Source organism: Pristiophorus japonicus, chromosome 13 (genome assembly GCF_044704955.1).
Source record: "Pristiophorus japonicus isolate sPriJap1 chromosome 13, sPriJap1.hap1, whole genome shotgun sequence".
NCBI classification, from domain to species: domain Eukaryota; kingdom Metazoa; phylum Chordata; class Chondrichthyes; family Pristiophoridae; genus Pristiophorus; species Pristiophorus japonicus.
Genome location: NC_091989.1, coordinates 68,902,551 through 68,927,402, shown reverse-complemented (window position 1 = coordinate 68,927,402; position 24,852 = coordinate 68,902,551). Strand labels below are relative to the sequence as shown.

At 47.8% G+C, this 24,852-nt stretch overlaps 1 pseudogene; it reads right to left on the bottom strand.

Moving 5' to 3' along the window:
* LOC139278106 (uncharacterized) overlaps positions 1-23,841 on the bottom strand; it is a 30,057-nt pseudogene extending 6,216 nt beyond the window's left edge.
* Positions 23,842-24,852: the final 1,011 nt, after the last annotated feature.

The following is a 24,852-nucleotide window of genomic DNA, read 5'->3' as shown; positions in this document are numbered from 1 at the left end:
AGTGACACTCACACACACACTCAGTCACACACAAACTCACACACACACAAAACGTGATACACACACACAGTGAGACACACACAGTGAAACATACGCACACACAAAGTGATACACACTCAGTCACATACACACACACAGTGACACAGTCCCAAAGTGACACACATTCATACACACACACAGTGACACATGCACAGTGACACACATACACAAACAGTGACACACACACAGTGACACACACACATACACACACACAGTAACACACACACTCAGTGGCACACACAGTTACGCACTCGCACAGTGACACTCACACACACACAGCACCACACACACAAACACAATGACACAAACACAGTGACACATACACATGCACAGTGACACACAGGCACAGTGACACACACAACCAGTCACACACACACACAAGGACACATGCACTCAGTAACACACACACACACAGTGACACACACACAGTCACACATACACACAGTGACACAGACACACCCACAAACACACACACAGTGCTACAAACACATACACACATGCACAGTGACACACAGACAGTAACACACACACACACACACTCACACATGCACACAGAGTCTTTCACACACACACACACACACACAGTAACACACACACACACAGTGACACACACACACAGTGACACATACACGCACACACACACAGCGACACACACACTCACACACACAATGACACACACTCAGTGACACACACACATGCACGGTGACACACAGACACACACAGTGACACACACACACAGTAACACACACATTTAGTGGCACACAGTCATGCACACAAGCATACAGTGACACTCACACACAAACACGGTGACACACACACATGCACAGTGACACACAGACACAGTGACACACACAACCGGTGACACACACACAACGACACACGCAGTCAGTAACACACACACACAGAGCGACACACACAGTGACATACACACACACATAGTGACACACACACAGTGACAAGAGTGACACACAAACAGTGACACAGACACACACCCACTCAGTGACACACACAGGGTGACACACACACAGTCACACACACAGAGTGACACAAACAGTGACATACACACACACAGTGACACACACTGACACACACATATGCAGTGACACACACAGTGATACACGCATACACAATGACACACACATGCACACACAGTCACACACACATGCACACGCATACACACACCCGCACACACACCCAGTGACACACACACTCAGTGACACACACGCACAGTCACAAACACACACACAGTGCTATAAACACATACACACATGCACAGTGACACACACACCATGACACACACACAGTGACGCATACACATTGACACACACACACGCTCACACATGCACACACAGTCACACACACACACACACACACACACACAGAGTGACACACACAGTGACATACACACACACAGTGACACACACACAATGACACACACAGTGAGACATACGCATACACAAAGTGACACACACCCACACAGTGACACACACACACACATACATACACACACACACTGACACACAGTGACACATATACACACAATAACACACATCATCAATGGCACACACAGTCACGCACACACACATACCGTGACACTCACACAGTGACACTCACACACACACTCAGTCACACACAAACTCACACACACACAAAACGTGATACACACACACAGTGAGGCACACACAGTGAAACATACGCACACACAAAGTGATACACACTCAGTCACATACACACACACAGTGACACAGTCCCAAAGTGACACACATTCATACACACACACACAGTGACACATGCACAGTGACACACATACACAAACAGTGACACACACACAGTGACACATACACATACACACACACAGTGACACACACACAGTGACACACACACACACAAACACACAGTGACACACACATGCAGTGACACACACACAGTGACACACACACACACACACATACAGCCACACACACACACAGTGCTACACACACACACTCAGTCACATACACACACACAGTGACACAGACACAGTGACACACACACACAGTGAAACAAACACAGTGACGTACACACGTACACATGCACAGTCACACACACAGTCACACACACACTCACTTTGACACACACTCTTACACACACAGAATAACACTCACACACAATGACACACACACACAGTGACACACATGCACACACAGACACACACTCAGTGACACTCACACACGCACACACAGTGACACACCCTCACACACACAAACAGTGACACAGGCACACCCAGTGACACACACACACACACACTCAGTGGCCCACACACACAGTGACACACAGACACACACACAGTGACAAGCACACACACAGTGACACACACACAGATACGCACACAAACATACACTGTGACACACACACACACACTCAGTGACACGCACACACACAGTTACACACACACACAAACACACAGTAACAAACACACTCAGTGCACACAGTCACACACACACACATACAGTGACACACACACACTGACACACACAGTGACACACACACAGTGACACATACACATACACGCACACAGTGACACACACACAGTGACACACACAAACACACAGTGACACACGCTGACACACACACATGCAGTGACACACACACAGTGACACACACACGCACATCCAGTGACGCACACACAAATTGACACATTCACGCAGTGACACACACGCACAGTCTCACACACACACAGTCACACACACACACACACGGTGACACACACATCCAGTGACACACACACACACTCAGTGACACACACACACAATGTGACACACACACTCAGTGGCACACACAGTCACGCACACACACACGGTGACTCTCACACACATACAGCGACACACATACACACACAGTAACACACACACACATACACACACACAGTAACACACACACACTCAGTGGCACACACAGTTACGCACTCGCACAGTGACACTCACACACACACAGCACCACACACACAAACACAATGACACAAACACAGTGACACATACACATGCACAGTGACACACAGGCACAGTGACACACACAACCAGTCACACACACACACAAGGACACATGCACTCAGTAACACACACACACACAGTGACACACACACAGTCACACATACACACAGTGACACAGACACACCCACAAACACACACACAGTGCTACAAACACATACACACATGCACAGTGACACACAGACAGTAACACACACACACACACACTCACACATGCACACAGAGTCTTTCACACACACACACACACACAGTAACACACACACACACAGTGACACACACACAGTGACACATACACGCACACACACACAGCGACACACACACTCACACACACAATGACACACACTCAGTGACACACACACATGCACGGTGACACACAGACACACACAGTGACACACACACACACAGTAACACACACATTTAGTGGCACACAGTCATGCACACAAGCATACAGTGACACTCACACACAAACACGGTGACACACACACATGCACAGTGACACACAGACACAGTGACACACACAACCGGTGACACACACACAACGACACACGCAGTCAGTAACACACACACACAGAGCGACACACACAGTGACATACACACACACATAGTGACACACACACAGTGACAAGAGTGACACACAAACAGTGACACAGACACACACCCACTCAGTGACACACACAGGGTGACACACACACAGTCACACACACAGAGTGACACAAACAGTGACATACACACACACAGTGACACACACTGACACACACATATGCAGTGACACACACAGTGATACACGCATACACAATGACACACACATGCACACACAGTCACACACACATGCACACGCATACACACACCCGCACACACACCCAGTGACACACACACTCAGTGACACACACGCACAGTCACAAACACACACACAGTGCTATAAACACATACACACATGCACAGTGACACACACACAGTGACACAAACACACACACACCATGACACACACACAGTGACGCATACACAGTGACACACACACACGCTCACACATGCACACACAGTCACACACACACACACACACACACACAGAGTGACACACACAGTGACATACACACACACAGTGACACACACACAATGACACACACAGTGAGACATACGCATACACAAAGTGACACACACCCACACAGTGACACACACACACACATACATACACACACACACTGACACACAGTGACACATATACACACAATAACACACATCATCAATGGCACACACAGTCACGCACACACACATACCGTGACACTCACACAGTGACACTCACACACACACTCAGTCACACACAAACTCACACACACACAAAACGTGATACACACACACAGTGAGGCACACACAGTGAAACATACGCACACACAAAGTGATACACACTCAGTCACATACACACACACAGTGACACAGTCCCAAAGTGACACACATTCATACACACACACACAGTGACACATGCACAGTGACACACATACACAAACAGTGACACACACACAGTGACACATACACATACACACACACAGTGACACACACACAGTGACACACACACACACAAACACACAGTGACACACACATGCAGTGACACACACACAGTGACACACACACACACACATACAGCCACACACACACACAGTGCTACACACACACACTCAGTCACATACACACACACAGTGACACAGACACAGTGACACACACACACAGTGAAACAAACACAGTGACGTACACACGTACACATGCACAGTCACACACACAGTCACACACACACTCACTTTGACACACACTCTTACACACACAGAATAACACTCACACACAATGACACACACACACAGTGACACACATGCACACACAGACACACACTCAGTGACACTCACACACGCACACACAGTGACACACCCTCACACACACAAACAGTGACACAGGCACACCCAGTGACACACACACACACACACTCAGTGGCCCACACACACAGTGACACACAGACACACACACAGTGACAAGCACACACACAGTGACACACACACAGATACGCACACAAACATACACTGTGACACACACACACACACTCAGTGACACGCACACACACAGTTACACACACACACAAACACACAGTAACAAACACACTCAGTGCACACAGTCACACACACACACACATACAGTGACACACACACACTGACACACACAGTGACACACACACAGTGACACATACACATACACGCACACAGTGACACACACACAGTGACACACACAAACACACAGTGACACACGCTGACACACACACATGCAGTGACACACACACAGTGACACACACACGCACATCCAGTGACGCACACACAAATTGACACATTCACGCAGTGACACACACGCACAGTCTCACACACACACAGTCACACACACACACACACGGTGACACACACATCCAGTGACACACACACACACTCAGTGACACACACACACAATGTGACACACACACTCAGTGGCACACACAGTCACGCACACACACACGGTGACTCTCACACACATACAGCGACACACATACACACACAGTAACACACACACACATACACACACACAGTAACACACACACTCAGTGGCACACACAGTTACGCACTCGCACAGTGACACTCACACACACACAGCACCACACACACAAACACAATGACACAAACACAGTGACACATACACATGCACAGTGACACACAGGCACAGTGACACACACAACCAGTCACACACACACAAGGACACATGCACTCAGTAACACACACACACACAGTGACACACACACAGTCACACATACACACAGTGACACAGACACACCCACAAACACACACACAGTGCTACAAACACATACACACATGCACAGTGACACACAGACAGTAACACACACACACACACACTCACACATGCACACAGAGTCTTTCACACACACACACACACACACAGTAACACACACACACACAGTGACACACACACACAGTGACACATACACGCACACACACACAGCGACACACACACTCACACACACAATGACACACACTCAGTGACACACACACATGCACGGTGACACACAGACACACACAGTGACACACACACACACAGTAACACACACATTTAGTGGCACACAGTCATGCACACAAGCATACAGTGACACTCACACACAAACACGGTGACACACACACATGCACAGTGACACACAGACACAGTGACACACACAACCGGTGACACACACACAACGACACACGCAGTCAGTAACACACACACACAGAGCGACACACACAGTGACATACACACACACATAGTGACACACACACAGTGACAAGAGTGACACACAAACAGTGACACAGACACACACCCACTCAGTGACACACACAGGGTGACACACACACAGTCACACACACAGAGTGACACAAACAGTGACATACACACACACAGTGACACACACTGACACACACATATGCAGTGACACACACAGTGATACACGCATACACAATGACACACACATGCACACACAGTCACACACACATGCACACGCATACACACACCCGCACACACACCCAGTGACACACACACTCAGTGACACACACGCACAGTCACAAACACACACACAGTGCTATAAACACATACACACATGCACAGTGACACACACACAGTGACACAAACACACACACAGAGTGATACACACAGTGACACACACACCCACACACAGTGACACACACACACAAACTCAGTGACACACACACACACACACACCATGACACACACACAGTGACGCATACACAGTGACACACACACACGCTCACACATGCACACACAGTCACACACACACACACACACACACACACACACAGAGTGACACACACAGTGACATACACACACACAGTGACACACACACAATGACACACACAGTGAGACATACGCATACACAAAGTGACACACACCCACACAGTGACACACACACACACATACATACACACACACACTGACACACAGTGACACATATACACACAATAACACACATCATCAATGGCACACACCGTCACGCACACACACATACCGTGACACTCACACAGTGACACTCACACACACACTCAGTCACACACAAACTCACACACACACAAAACGTGATACACACACACAGTGAGACACACACAGTGAAACATACGCACACACAAAGTGATACACACTCAGTCACATACACACACACAGTGACACAGTCCCAAAGTGACACACATTCATACACACACACACAGTGACACATGCACAGTGACACACATACACAAACAGTGACACACACACAGTGACACATACACATACACACACACAGTGACACACACACAGTGACACACACACACACAAACACACAGTGACACACACATGCAGTGACACACACACAGTGACACACACACACACACACATACAGCCACACACACACACAGTGCTACACACACACACTCAGTCACATACACACACACAGTGACACAGACACAGTGACACACACACACAGTGAAACAAACACAGTGACGTACACACGTACACATGCACAGTCACACACACAGTCACACACACACTCACTTTGACACACACTCTTACACACACAGAATAACACTCACACACAATGACACACACACACAGTGACACACATGCACACACAGACACACACTCAGTGACACTCACACACGCACACACAGTGACACACCCTCACACACACAAACAGTGACACAGGCACACCCAGTGACACACACACACACACACTCAGTGGCCCACACACACAGTGACACACAGACACACACACAGTGACAAGCACACACACAGTGACACACACACAGATACGCACACAAACATACACTGTGACACACACACACACACTCAGTGACACGCACACACACAGTTACACACACACACAAACACACAGTAACAAACACACTCAGTGCACACAGTCACACACACACACACATACAGTGACACACACACACTGACACACACAGTGACACACACACAGTGACACATACACATACACGCACACAGTGACACACACACAGTGACACACACAAACACACAGTGACACACGCTGACACACACACATGCAGTGACACACACACAGTGACACACACACGCACATCCAGTGACGCACACACAAATTGACACATTCACGCAGTGACACACACGCACAGTCTCACACACACACAGTCACACACACACACACACGGTGACACACACATCCAGTGACACACACACACACTCAGTGACACACACACACAATGTGACACACACACTCAGTGGCACACACAGTCACGCACACACACACGGTGACTCTCACACACATACAGCGACACACATACACACACAGTAACACACACACACATACACACACACAGTAACACACACACTCAGTGGCACACACAGTTACGCACTCGCACAGTGACACTCACACACACACAGCACCACACACACAAACACAATGACACAAACACAGTGACACATACACATGCACAGTGACACACAGGCACAGTGACACACACAACCAGTCACACACACACAAGGACACATGCACTCAGTAACACACACACACACAGTGACACACACACAGTCACACATACACACAGTGACACAGACACACCCACAAACACACACACAGTGCTACAAACACATACACACATGCACAGTGACACACAGACAGTAACACACACACACACACACTCACACATGCACACAGAGTCTTTCACACACACACACACACACACAGTAACACACACACACAGTGACACACACACACAGTGACACATACACGCACACACACACAGCGACACACACACTCACACACACAATGACACACACTCAGTGACACACACACATGCACGGTGACACACAGACACACACAGTGACACACACACACACAGTAACACACACATTTAGTGGCACACAGTCATGCACACAAGCATACAGTGACACTCACACACAAACACGGTGACACACACACATGCACAGTGACACACAGACACAGTGACACACACAACCGGTGACACACACACAACGACACACGCAGTCAGTAACACACACACACAGAGCGACACACACAGTGACATACACACACATAGTGACACACACACAGTGACAAGAGTGACACACAAACAGTGACACAGACACACACCCACTCAGTGACACACACAGGGTGACACACACACAGTCACACACACAGAGTGACACAAACAGTGACATACACACACACAGTGACACACACACACAGAGTGGCAAGAGGGACACACAAACAGTGACACACACACACACAATGACACACACAGTGAGACATACGCACACACAAAGTGACACACAGACACAGTGACACACACACACAAGTGACACACACAGTGACACACACACAGTGACACACACACACACAGTGGCACACATACACACAGTAATGCACACACAGTGACACACATAGACACACACACACACACAGTGACACACACACACAGTGACACACATACACACAGTGATACACTCATACACAGTGACACACGCACAGTCTCACACACACGCGCACTCAATGACACACACACAATGACACACACACACACAGTGACACATGTACTCCCAGGGGGACACACACACACACACACACGGTGACACACATACAGTGACACACACAGTGACACACACACACACAAACATACAGTGACTCACATACACACACAGTGACACACACAAAGTCACACACACACACTCACACACACACACTCAATGACACACACACAGTGACACACACGCACAGTGACATGCACACACAAACACACAGTGACACACACTGACACACACATATGCAGTGACACACACAGTGATACACGCATACACAATGACACACACATGCACACACAGTCACACACACATGCACACGCATACACACACCCGCACACACACCCAGTGACACACACACTCAGTGACACACACGCACAGTCACAAACACACACACAGTGCTATAAACACATACACACATGCACAGTGACACACACATAGTGACACAAACACACACACAGAGTGATACACACAGTGACACACACACCCACACACAGTGACACACACACACAAACTCAGTGACACACACACACACACACACCATGACACACACACAGTGACGCATACACAGTGACACACACACACGCTCACACATGCACACACAGTCACACACACACACACACACACACAGAGTGACACACACAGTGACATACACACACACAGTGACACACACACAATGACACACACAGTGAGACATACGCATACACAAAGTGACACACACCCACACAGTGACACACACACACACATACATACACACACACACTGACACACAGTGACACATATACACACAATAACACACATCATCAATGGCACACACAGTCACGCACACACACATACCGTGACACTCACACAGTGACACTCACACACACACTCAGTCACACACAAACTCACACACACACAAAACGTGATACACACACACAGTGAGACACACACAGTGAAACATACGCACACACAAAGTGATACACACTCAGTCACATACACACACACAGTGACACAGTCCCAAAGTGACACACATTCATACACACACACACAGTGACACATGCACAGTGACACACATACACAAACAGTGACACACACACAGTGACACATACACATACACACACACAGTGACACACACACAGTGACACACACACACACAAACACACAGTGACACACACATGCAGTGACACACACACAGTGACACACACACACACACATACAGCCACACACACACACAGTGCTACACACACACACTCAGTCACATACACACACACAGTGACACAGACACAGTGACACACACACACAGTGAAACAAACACAGTGACGTACACACGTACACATGCACAGTCACACACACAGTCACACACACACTCACTTTGACACACACTCTTACACACACAGAATAACACTCACACACAATGACACACACACACAGTGACACACATGCACACACAGACACACACTCAGTGACACTCACACACGCACACACAGTGACACACCCTCACACACACAAACAGTGACACAGGCACACCCAGTGACACACACACACACACACACTCAGTGGCCCACACACACAGTGACACACAGACACACACACAGTGACAAGCACACACACAGTGACACACACACAGATACGCACACAAACATACACTGTGACACACACATACACACACAGTGACACACACACAGTGACACATAGACACACACATACACACACAGTGACCCACACACACAGTGACACACACACATGCACACAGTGACACACAGTTCCACACACAGTGACACACACAAACAGTGACACACACAGTGACACACACACACTGACACACAGACACACACACAAACACACAGTGACACACACACACACACACACACAGTGACACACACACTCACACACACACACACACTCAGTGACCCACGCACACAGTGATACACACAGACACACACAGTGACACACAGACACACGCACAGTGACACACACACACAATGACACACACACACAGAGATACATACACAGTGACACACAGACACACAGTGACACACACACACAGTAACACACATAGTGACACACGCACACACGCACAGATACACACACAGGCATATACAATTACACACACAGACATACACAGTGACACACAGACACACACAGACATGCACAGTGACACACACACACAGTCACACACACACACACACACGCACACAGTGACACACACAGTGACACATACACACACACAGTGACACACAGACACACAGACACACACAGACACACACAGTGACACACACACACAGTGACACACAGATACTCACACACACTCACATACACACACACTCTGTCACACACACACATAGTGACACACACACAAACAGTAACACACACACAGAAACACACACACACACTGTCACACACACACACACACACACAGTGACCCACACACAGACACACAGTGACACACACAACGACACACACACACACACACACAGTGACACACACAGTGACACACACACACACATACACACACACTCAGTGACACACACACAGTGTCACACACACACACACAGTGACACACACACACAGTAACACACACGGTCACGCGCACACACATACAGTGATATTCGCACACAAAGTGACAGACACGCACATAGTGACACACACCCACACAGTGACACACACACTCAGTCACACACACACACACACACACATGAGCGCACGCACAGCGACACACACACACACACAGTGACACACACACACAGTGACACACACACACACACACAGTGACACACACACACACACAGTGACACACATACACACAGTGATACACACACACACACACACAGTGACAAACATGCATACACACACACACACACAATGACACACACACACAATGTGACACACACGCACACAATGTGACACACACACTCAGTGGCACACACAGTCATGCACACACACACACGGTGACTCTCACACACACACAAACACAATGACACAAACACAGTGAGACACACACAGTGACACACACACAGTGACACATACACATACACACACACAGTGACACACACACAGTGACACACACACACACAAACACACAGTGACACACGCTGACACACACACATGCAGTGACACACACACAGTGACACACACACGCACACCCAGTGACACACACACAAATTGACACATTCACGCAGTGACACACACGCACAGTCACACACACAGTCACACATACGCACACACCTAGTGACACACACACCCAGTGACACACACACACAATGTGACACACACATCCAGTGACACACACGCACAGTGACACACACACACAATGTGACACACACACACCCAGTGACACACACACACAGTGACACACACACACACAATGTGACACACACACTCAGTGGCCCACACAGTCATGCACACACACACACACGGTGACTCTCTCACACACACACAGCAACACACACACTCACACACACAATGACACACACTCAGTGAGACACTCACACACAGTGACACGCACACAGTGAGACAGAGTGACACATATACAGTGACACACACATACACGCAGTGACACACACACAGTGACATAGAGTGACACACATACAGTGACACACACACAGTCACAAACACACACACACAGTGACGGATACACACACACACAGTGACACACACACTCAGTGGCACACAGTCATGCACACACAGACAGTGACACTCACACACACACACACAGTGACACACACAGTGACACTCACACACACAAACACAATGACACACACACATGCACAGTGACACACAGACATAGTGACACACACAACCAGTGACACACACAAACACAAGGACACATGCAGTCAGTAACATACACACACACAGTGACGCACACACAGTGACACACACACACAGTGACACAGACACACACACACACACACAGTGACCCACACACAGACACAGTCACACACACACAGTCACACACACACAGAGTGACACACACAGTGACATACCCACACACACAGTGACACACACACACAGAGTGACAAGAGTGACACACAAACAGTGACACACACACCCACACACAGTGACACACACATTCACAAACTCAGTGACACACACACACTCCATGACACACACACAGTGACACACACTCCGTGACACACACTCTAAGTGGCACACACAGTCACGCAGACACACATACAGTGGCAGTCACACACACACTTTGTGACACACACACAGTGACACACACACAGTCACAAATACACACAGTGCTACAAACACATAGACACATGCACAGTGACACACACAGTTACACACACACACACTCACATATGCACACACAGTGACACACACACACACATGCACAGTGACACACACACACACACACACACAGTGACACACAAACACACACAATGACACACACAGTGAAACATACGCACACACGCAGTGGCACACACACAGTGACACACACACACACACAGTGACACACATACACACACACACAGTGACATACACACACAGTGACACACATACACACAGTGATACACACATACACAGTGACACACACATAGTCTCATACACACACACTCAATGGCACACACACAGTGACACACACACACAATGTGACACACACACCCAGTGACACACACACACAGTGACATACACACACAATGTGACACACACACAATGTGACACACACACCCAGTGACACACACACACAGTGACACACACACACACAATGTGACACACACACTCAGTGGCCCACACAGTCATGCACACACACACACACGGTGACTCTCTCACACACACACAGCAACACACACACTCACACACACAATGACACACACTCAGTGAGACACTCACACACACAGTGACACGCACACAGTGAGACAGAGTGACACATATACAGTGACACACATATACACGCAGTGACACACACACAGTGACACTGAGTGACACACATACAGTGACACACACAGTCACGAACACACAGACACAGTGACAGACACACACACAGTGACAGACACACACACACAAATGCACACACACAGTGACACACACATTAACACATATAAAGTGACTCAATGCCACATACACTCACACACACACAGTGATGCACACACAGTGACACACACACACACTGAAACACACAGTGCTACACACACATGCACACACACATGCACAGTCAAACACACACAGTCACACACATACACACACACACACACACAAAAATGTGGACAACTCTCACACACACAGAATAACACACACACCCAATGACGCACACACACACAGTGACACAAACACATACAAATTGACACACGCAATCAGTAACATACACATTCACATAGTGACACACACACAGTGACACACACACACACACACAGTGACACACACACCCATACACACACACTATATCTCACACACACACACAGTGACGCACACACAGTAACACACACACACAGTGACACACACATACACACACAGTGACCCACACACACAGTGACACACACACACATAGTGACACACAGGCACACAGATACACACACAGTGACACACACACAGTGACACACACACACAGTGCCACACACAGTGACACACACAGTGACACACACACTGACACACACACACTGACACACAGACACACACACACACACACAGTGACACACACACTCACACACACACACTCAGTGACCCATGCACACAGTGATACACACAGACACACACAGTGACACACAGACACACGCAAAGTGACACACATGCACAATGACACACACACACACAGATACACACACAGACATACACAGTGACACACACACACAGTGACACACACACACAGTAACACACATAGTGACACACACACACACACAGATACACACACAGACATACACAGTGACACACAGACACACACAGACACGCACAGTGACACACAGTGACACACACAGTGAAACACACACACACAGTGACACACAGACATACAAAGACACACACACAGTGACACACACAGTGACACATACACACACACAGACACACACAATGACACACACAGTGACACACACACAGTGACACACAAACACACACACACATACACACACACTCAGTGACAAACATACAGTGACACACAGACACACACACAGTGACAGACACACACACAGTAACACACACTCAGTGGCACACACAGTCACGCACACACACATACAGTGATATTCGCACACAAAGTGACAGACACGCACATAGTGACACAGACCCACACAGTGACACACACACTCAGTGACACACGCACACTCACACGAGTGCACGCACAGCGACACACACACACACAGTGACACACACATACACGCACACAGTGACACACACACACAGTGATACACACACACACAGTGACACACATACACATACACACACACACAGTGACACACATACACAGTGATGCACACATACATAGTGACACACACACAGTGACACACACACACACAGTGACTCACACACACACACACAAAGTGACACACACACACAGTGACACACATAGTCACACACACACGCTCAATGACACACAGTCACACACACACTCAGTGACACACACACACAAAGTGACACACACACTCAGTGACACCCACACAGTCACACACACACAGTCACACACACTCAATGACACACACACAGTCACACACACACACACACTCAGTGACACACACGCGTGCACATACAGCAACAGACACATACACACAGTGACATACACACAGTGACACACACACACACAAACACACACACAGTGACAGACATACACACAGTGACAGACACACACACACACATGCACACACACAGTGACACACAAATTAACACATATAAAGTGACTCAATGCCATACACTCACACACACACAGTGATGCACACACAGTGACACACACTGTGACACACACAGTGCTACACACACATGCACACACACATGCACAGTCAAACACACACAGTCACACACACACACACACACAAAAACGTGGACAACTCTCACACACACAGAATAACACACACACCCAATGACGCACACACACACAGTGACACAAACACACACAAATTGACACACGCAATCAGTAACATACACACACACACAGTGACTCACACACACACACACACAAAGTGACACACACACTCAGTGACACACACACAGTGACACACACACAGCCACACACACACACTCAATGACACACACACAGTCACACACACACTCAGTGACACACACGCGCGCACACACAGCAACAGACACATACACACAGTGACATACACACAGTGACACACACATTAACACATATAAAGTGACTCAATGCCACATACACTCACACACATACAGTGATGCACACACAGTGACACACACACACTGTGACACACACAGTGCTACACACACATGCACACACACACATGCACAGTCAAACACACACAGTCACACACATACACACACACACACACACAAAAACGTGGACAACTCTCACACACACAGAATAACACACACACCCAATGACGCACACACACACAGTGACACAAACACATACAAATTGACACACGCAATCAGTAACATACACATTCACATAGTGACACACACACAGTGACACACACACACACACAGTGACACACACACCCATACACACACACTATATCTCACACACACACACAGTGACGCACACACAGTAACACACACACAGTGACACACAGACACACACATACACACACAGTGACCCACACACACAGTGACACACACACACATAGTGACACACAGACACACAGATACACACACAGTGACACACACACAGTGACCCACACACACAGTGACACACACACACATAGTGACACACAGGCACACAGATACACACACAGTGACACACACACAGTGACACACACACACAGTGCCACACACAATGACACACACAGTGACACACACAGTGACACACACACAGACACACAGACACACACACACACACAGTGACACACACACTCACACACACACACTCAGTGACCCATGCACACAGTGATACACACAGACACACACAGTGACACACAGACACACGCAAAGTGACACACATGCACAATGACACACACACACACAGATACACACACAGACATACACACACACACAGTGACACACACACACAGTAACACATATAGTGACACACACACGCACACAGATACACACACAGACATACACAGTGACACACAGACACACACAGACACGCACAGTGACACACAGTGACACACACAGTGAAACACACACACACAGTGACACACAGACATACAGAGACACACACACAGTGACACACACAGTGACACACATACACACACACAGACACACACAATGACACACACAGTGACACACACACAGTGACACACAAACACACACACACATACACACACACACTCAGTGACAAACATACAGTGACACACAGACACACACACAGTGACAGACACACACACAGTAACACACACTCAGTGGCACACACAGTCACGCACACACACATACAGTGATATTCGCACACAAAGTGACAGACACGCACATAGTGACACCCACCCACACAGTGACACACACACTCAGTGACACACGCACACTCACACGAGTGCACGCACAGCAACACACACACACACACAGTGACACACACATACACGCACACAGTGACACACACACACAGTGATACACACACACACAGTGACACACATACACATACACACACACACAGTCACACACACACACACACTCAGTGACACACACGCGTGCACATACAGCAACAGACACATACACACATTGACATACACACAGTGACACACACACACACAAATTGACACACGCAATCAGTAACATACACATTCACACAGTGACACACACACTGTGACACACACACACACAGTGACACACACACAGTAACACACACACACACAGTGACACACACACAGTGCTACACACACACTCTCACACACACAATAACACACACACCCAATGACACACACACATACAGTGACACACACGCGCACACAAATTGACACACACAATTAGTAACATACACAATCACACAGTGACACACACACACACAGTGACACACACACACACATACACACACACTCAGTGACACACAAACACAGTAACACACACACTCAGTGGCACACACAGTCACGCACACACACATACAGTGATATTCGCACACAAAGTGACAGACACGCACATAGTGACACACACCCACACAGTGACACACACACTCAGTGACACACACACACACACGAGTGCACGCACAGCGACACACACACACACAGTAACACACACATACGCACACACAATGACACACACACACACAGTGATACACACACACACACACTCAGTGACACACACACACGCGTGCACACACAGCAACAGACACATACACAGTGACAGACACAGTGCTACACACACATGCACACACACATGCACAGTCAAACACACACAGTCACACACACACACACACAAAAACGTGGACAACTCTCACACACACAGAATAACACACACACCCAATGACACACACACACACACAGTGACACAAACACACACAAATTGACACACACACAGTGATACACACACACACACAGTGGCACACATACACATACACACACACACAGTGATACACACATACATAGTGACACAATCACAAAGTGACACACACACTCAGTGACACACACACAGTCACACACACACTCAGTGACACACACACAGTGACACACACACAGTCACACACACACACTCAATGACACACACACAGTCACACACACACACACTCAGTGACACACACACACCGTGCACACACAGCAACATACACATTCACACAGTGACACACACACACACACACAGTGACAGACACACCCATACACACACACTATATCTCTCACACACACAGTGACGCACACACAGTAACACACACACACAGTGACACACACACAGTGCTACACACACATGCACACACACATGCACAGTCACACACACACAGTCACACACACACACACATTTTAACACACTCTCACACACACAATAACACACACACCCAATGACACACACACATACAGTGACACACACACACAAATTGGCACACACAATTAGTAACATACACAATCACACAGTGACACACACACAGTGACACACATGCACACACAGACACACACTCAGTGACACACACACACGCACCCAGTGACACACACTGTCACACACACACACACACTCACACACATACAACCAGTGACACAGGCACACCCAGTGACACATACACACACATACACACAGTCACACACACACACAGTAACACACAGTGACACACATACACACACAGTGACACACACAGTGAACACACACACACACACACAGTGACACGCACAGTGACACACACTGTGACACACGGACACACACACACATACACAAACACTCAGTGACACACACACACAGTAACACACACACACACACACAGTAACACACACACTCAGTGGCACACACAGTCACGCACACACACATATTCGCACACAAAGTGACACACACACACACAGTGATACACACACACACAGTGACACACATACACATACGCACACACAGTGGTACACACATACATAATGACACACACACAGTGACACACACACACAAAGTGACACACACACTCAGTGACACACACACAGTCACACACACACAGTCACACACACACAGTCACACACACACACTCAATGACATACACACACAGACACACACAGTGACTCACACACACACACACAGTGACACACACACTCAGTGACACACACACAGTGACACACACACAGTCACACACACACACTCAATGACACACACACACAGTCACACACACACACACTCAGTGACACACACACACGCGTGCACACACAGCAACAGACACATACACACAGTGACATACACACAGTCACACATACACACACACACACACACACACGGTGACAGACACACATACAGTGACAGACACACACAAACGCACACAGTGACACACACATTCACACATATTAAGTGACTCAATGCCACATACACTCACACACACACAGTGATGCACACACAGTGACACACACACACACTGTGACACACACAGTGCTACACACACATGCACACACACATGCACAGTCAAACACACACAGTCACACACACACACACACAAAAACGTGGACAACTCTCACACACACAGAATAACACACACACCCAATGACACACACACACACACACAGTGACACAAACACACACAAATTGACACACACACAGTGATACACACACACAGTGACACACATACACATACACACACACAAAGTGACACACACACAGTCACACACACGCAGTCACACACACACTCAGTGACACACACACAGTGACACACACACAGTCACACACACACACTCAATGACACACACACACAGTCACACACACACACTCAGTGACACACACACACATGTGCACACACAGCAACATACACATTCACACAGTGACACACACACAGTGACACACACACACACACACAGTGACAGACACACCCATACACACACACTATATCTCTCACACACACAGTGACGCACACACAGTAACACACACACACAGTGACACACACGCAGTGCTACACACACATGCACACACACATGCACAGTCACACACACGCAGTCACACACACATTTTAACACACTCTCACACACACAATAACACGCACACCCAATGACACACACACAGTGACACACACACACACACAAATTGACACACACAATTAGTAACATACACAATCACACAGTGACACACACACAGTGACACACATGCACACACAGACACACACTCAGTGACACACACACGCACCCAGTGACACACACTGTCACACATACACACACACACTCACACACATTAACCAGTGACACAGGCACACCCAGTGACACACACACACACACACAGTCACACACACACACAGTAACACACAGTGACACACACAGTGATACAGATACACACACACACAGTGACACACACACACAGTGACACACAGACACACACATACACACACAGTGACACACACAGTGAACACACACACACACACACAGTGACACGCACAGTGACACATACTGTGACACACGGACACACACACACATACACACACACTCAGTGACACACAAACACAGTAACACACACACTCAGTGGCACACACAGTCACGCACACAGTGATATTCGCACACAAAGTGACAGACACGCACATAGTGACACACACCCACACAGTGACACACACACTCAGTCACACACACACACACACACATGAGTGCACGCACAGCGACACATACACACACACAGTGACACACACACACACAGTGACACACATACACACAGTGATACACATACACACAGTGACACACATACACATAAACACACACACAGTGACACACATACACACAGTGATACACACATACACACTGATACACACACTCAATGACACACACATAGTGACACACACACACACACAAAGTGACATACACACTCAGTGACACACACACTCAGTGACACACACACAGTGACACACATACACATACACACACACAGTGACACACATACACACAGTGATACACACATACATAGTGACACACACACAGTGGCACACACACACACAGTGACTCACACACACACACACAGAGTGACACACACTCAGTGACACACACACAGTGACACACACACAGTCACACACACACACTCAATGACACACCCACACAGTCACACACACACACACACTCAGTGACACACACACATGCACACAAAGTGACACACGCACTCAGTGACACACACACAGTGACACACACACAGTCACACACACACACTTAATGACACACACACAGTCACACACACACACACTCAGTGACACACACACACGCGTGCACACACAGCAACAGACACATACACACAGTGACATACACACAGTGACACACACACACACAAACACACACACACGGTGACAGACACACACACAGTGACAGATACACACACACACACACGCACACACAGTGACACACACATTCACATATATAAAGTGACTCAATGCCACATACACTCACACACACACACAGTGATGTACACACAGTGACACACACACACTGTGACACACATAGTGCTACACACACATGCACACACACATGCACAGTCAAACACACACAGTCACACACACACACACACACAAACGTGGGCAACTCTCAAACACACAGAATAACACACACACCCAATGACGCACACACACCCAGTGACACAAACACACACAAATTGACACACGCAATCAGTAACATACACATTCACAGTGACACACACAGTGACACACGCACACACACACACAGTGACACACACACCCATACACACACACTATATCTCACACACACACAGTGACGCACACACAGTAACACACACAGTGACACACACACAGTGCTACACACACATGCACAGTCACACACACACAGTCACACACACACACATTTTGACACACTCTCACACACACAATAACACACACACCCAATGACACACACACATACAGTGACACACACACACACACACAAATTGACACACACAATTAGTAACATACACAATCACACAGTGACACATGCACAAACAGACACACACTCAGTGACACACATACACGCACCCAGTGACACACACTGTCACACACACACACACACACACACTCACACACATACAAGCAGTGACACAGGCACACCCAGTCACACACACACACACAGTCACACACACACTCAGTAACACACAGTGACACACACAGTGATACAGACACACACACACACAGTGACACACACACAGTGACACATAGACACACACATACACACACAGTGACACACACAGTGAACACACACACACACACAGTGACACGCACAGTGACACACACTGTGACGCACGGACACACACACATACACACACACTCAGTGACACACACACACAGTCACACACACACACACACACAGTGACACACACACTCAGTGGCACACACAGTCACGCACACACACATACAGTGATATTCGCACACAAAGTGACAGACACGCACATAGTGACACACACCCACACAGTGACACACACACTCAGTGACACACACACACACACACACACACGAGTGCACGCACAGCGACACATACACACACACAGTGACACACACACACACACACAGTGACACACATACACACAGTGACACACATACACATAAATACACACACAGTGATACACATACACACAGTGATACACACACACTCAATGACACACACATAGTGACACACATACACACACAGTGACTCACACACACATACACAAAGTGACACACACACTCAGTGACACACACACAGTGACACACACACACAGTGACACACACACACACTCAGTGACACACACACACGTGCACATACAGCAACAGACACATACACACTGTGACACACACACACACAAACACGCACACACAGTGTCAGACACACACACAGTGACAGACACACACACACACACGCACACAGTGACCCACACATTCACACACATAAAGTGACACAAACACGCACATACACAGTGACACACACACACAGACACACACACTCACACACTCAATGCCACAGACACAGTGACACACACACTCACACACACACTGTATCACACACACACAGTGACACACACACACAGTGACACACACAGTGCTACACACACGTGCACACACATGCACAGTCACACACACACCGTCACACATACACACACAAACACACACACACACAAACTTTGACAACTCTCACACACACAGAATAACACACACACCCAATGACACACACACACAGTGACACAAACACACACAAATTGACACACGCAATCAGTAACATACACATTCACACAGTAACACACACACAGTGATACACACACACACACACACACACATAGTGACACACACACCCACACACACACTGTATCACACACACACAGTGACGCACACACAGTAACACACACACACAGTGACACACACACAATGCTACACACACATGCACACACACATGCACAGTCACACACACACCATCACACATACACACACATTTTGACACACTCTCACACACACAATAACACACACACCTGATGACACGCACATACAGTGACACACACACAAAACACACAAATTGGCATATGCAATTAGTAACATACACATTCATACAGTGACACACACACACACAGTGACACACATGCACACACAGACACACACTCAGTGACA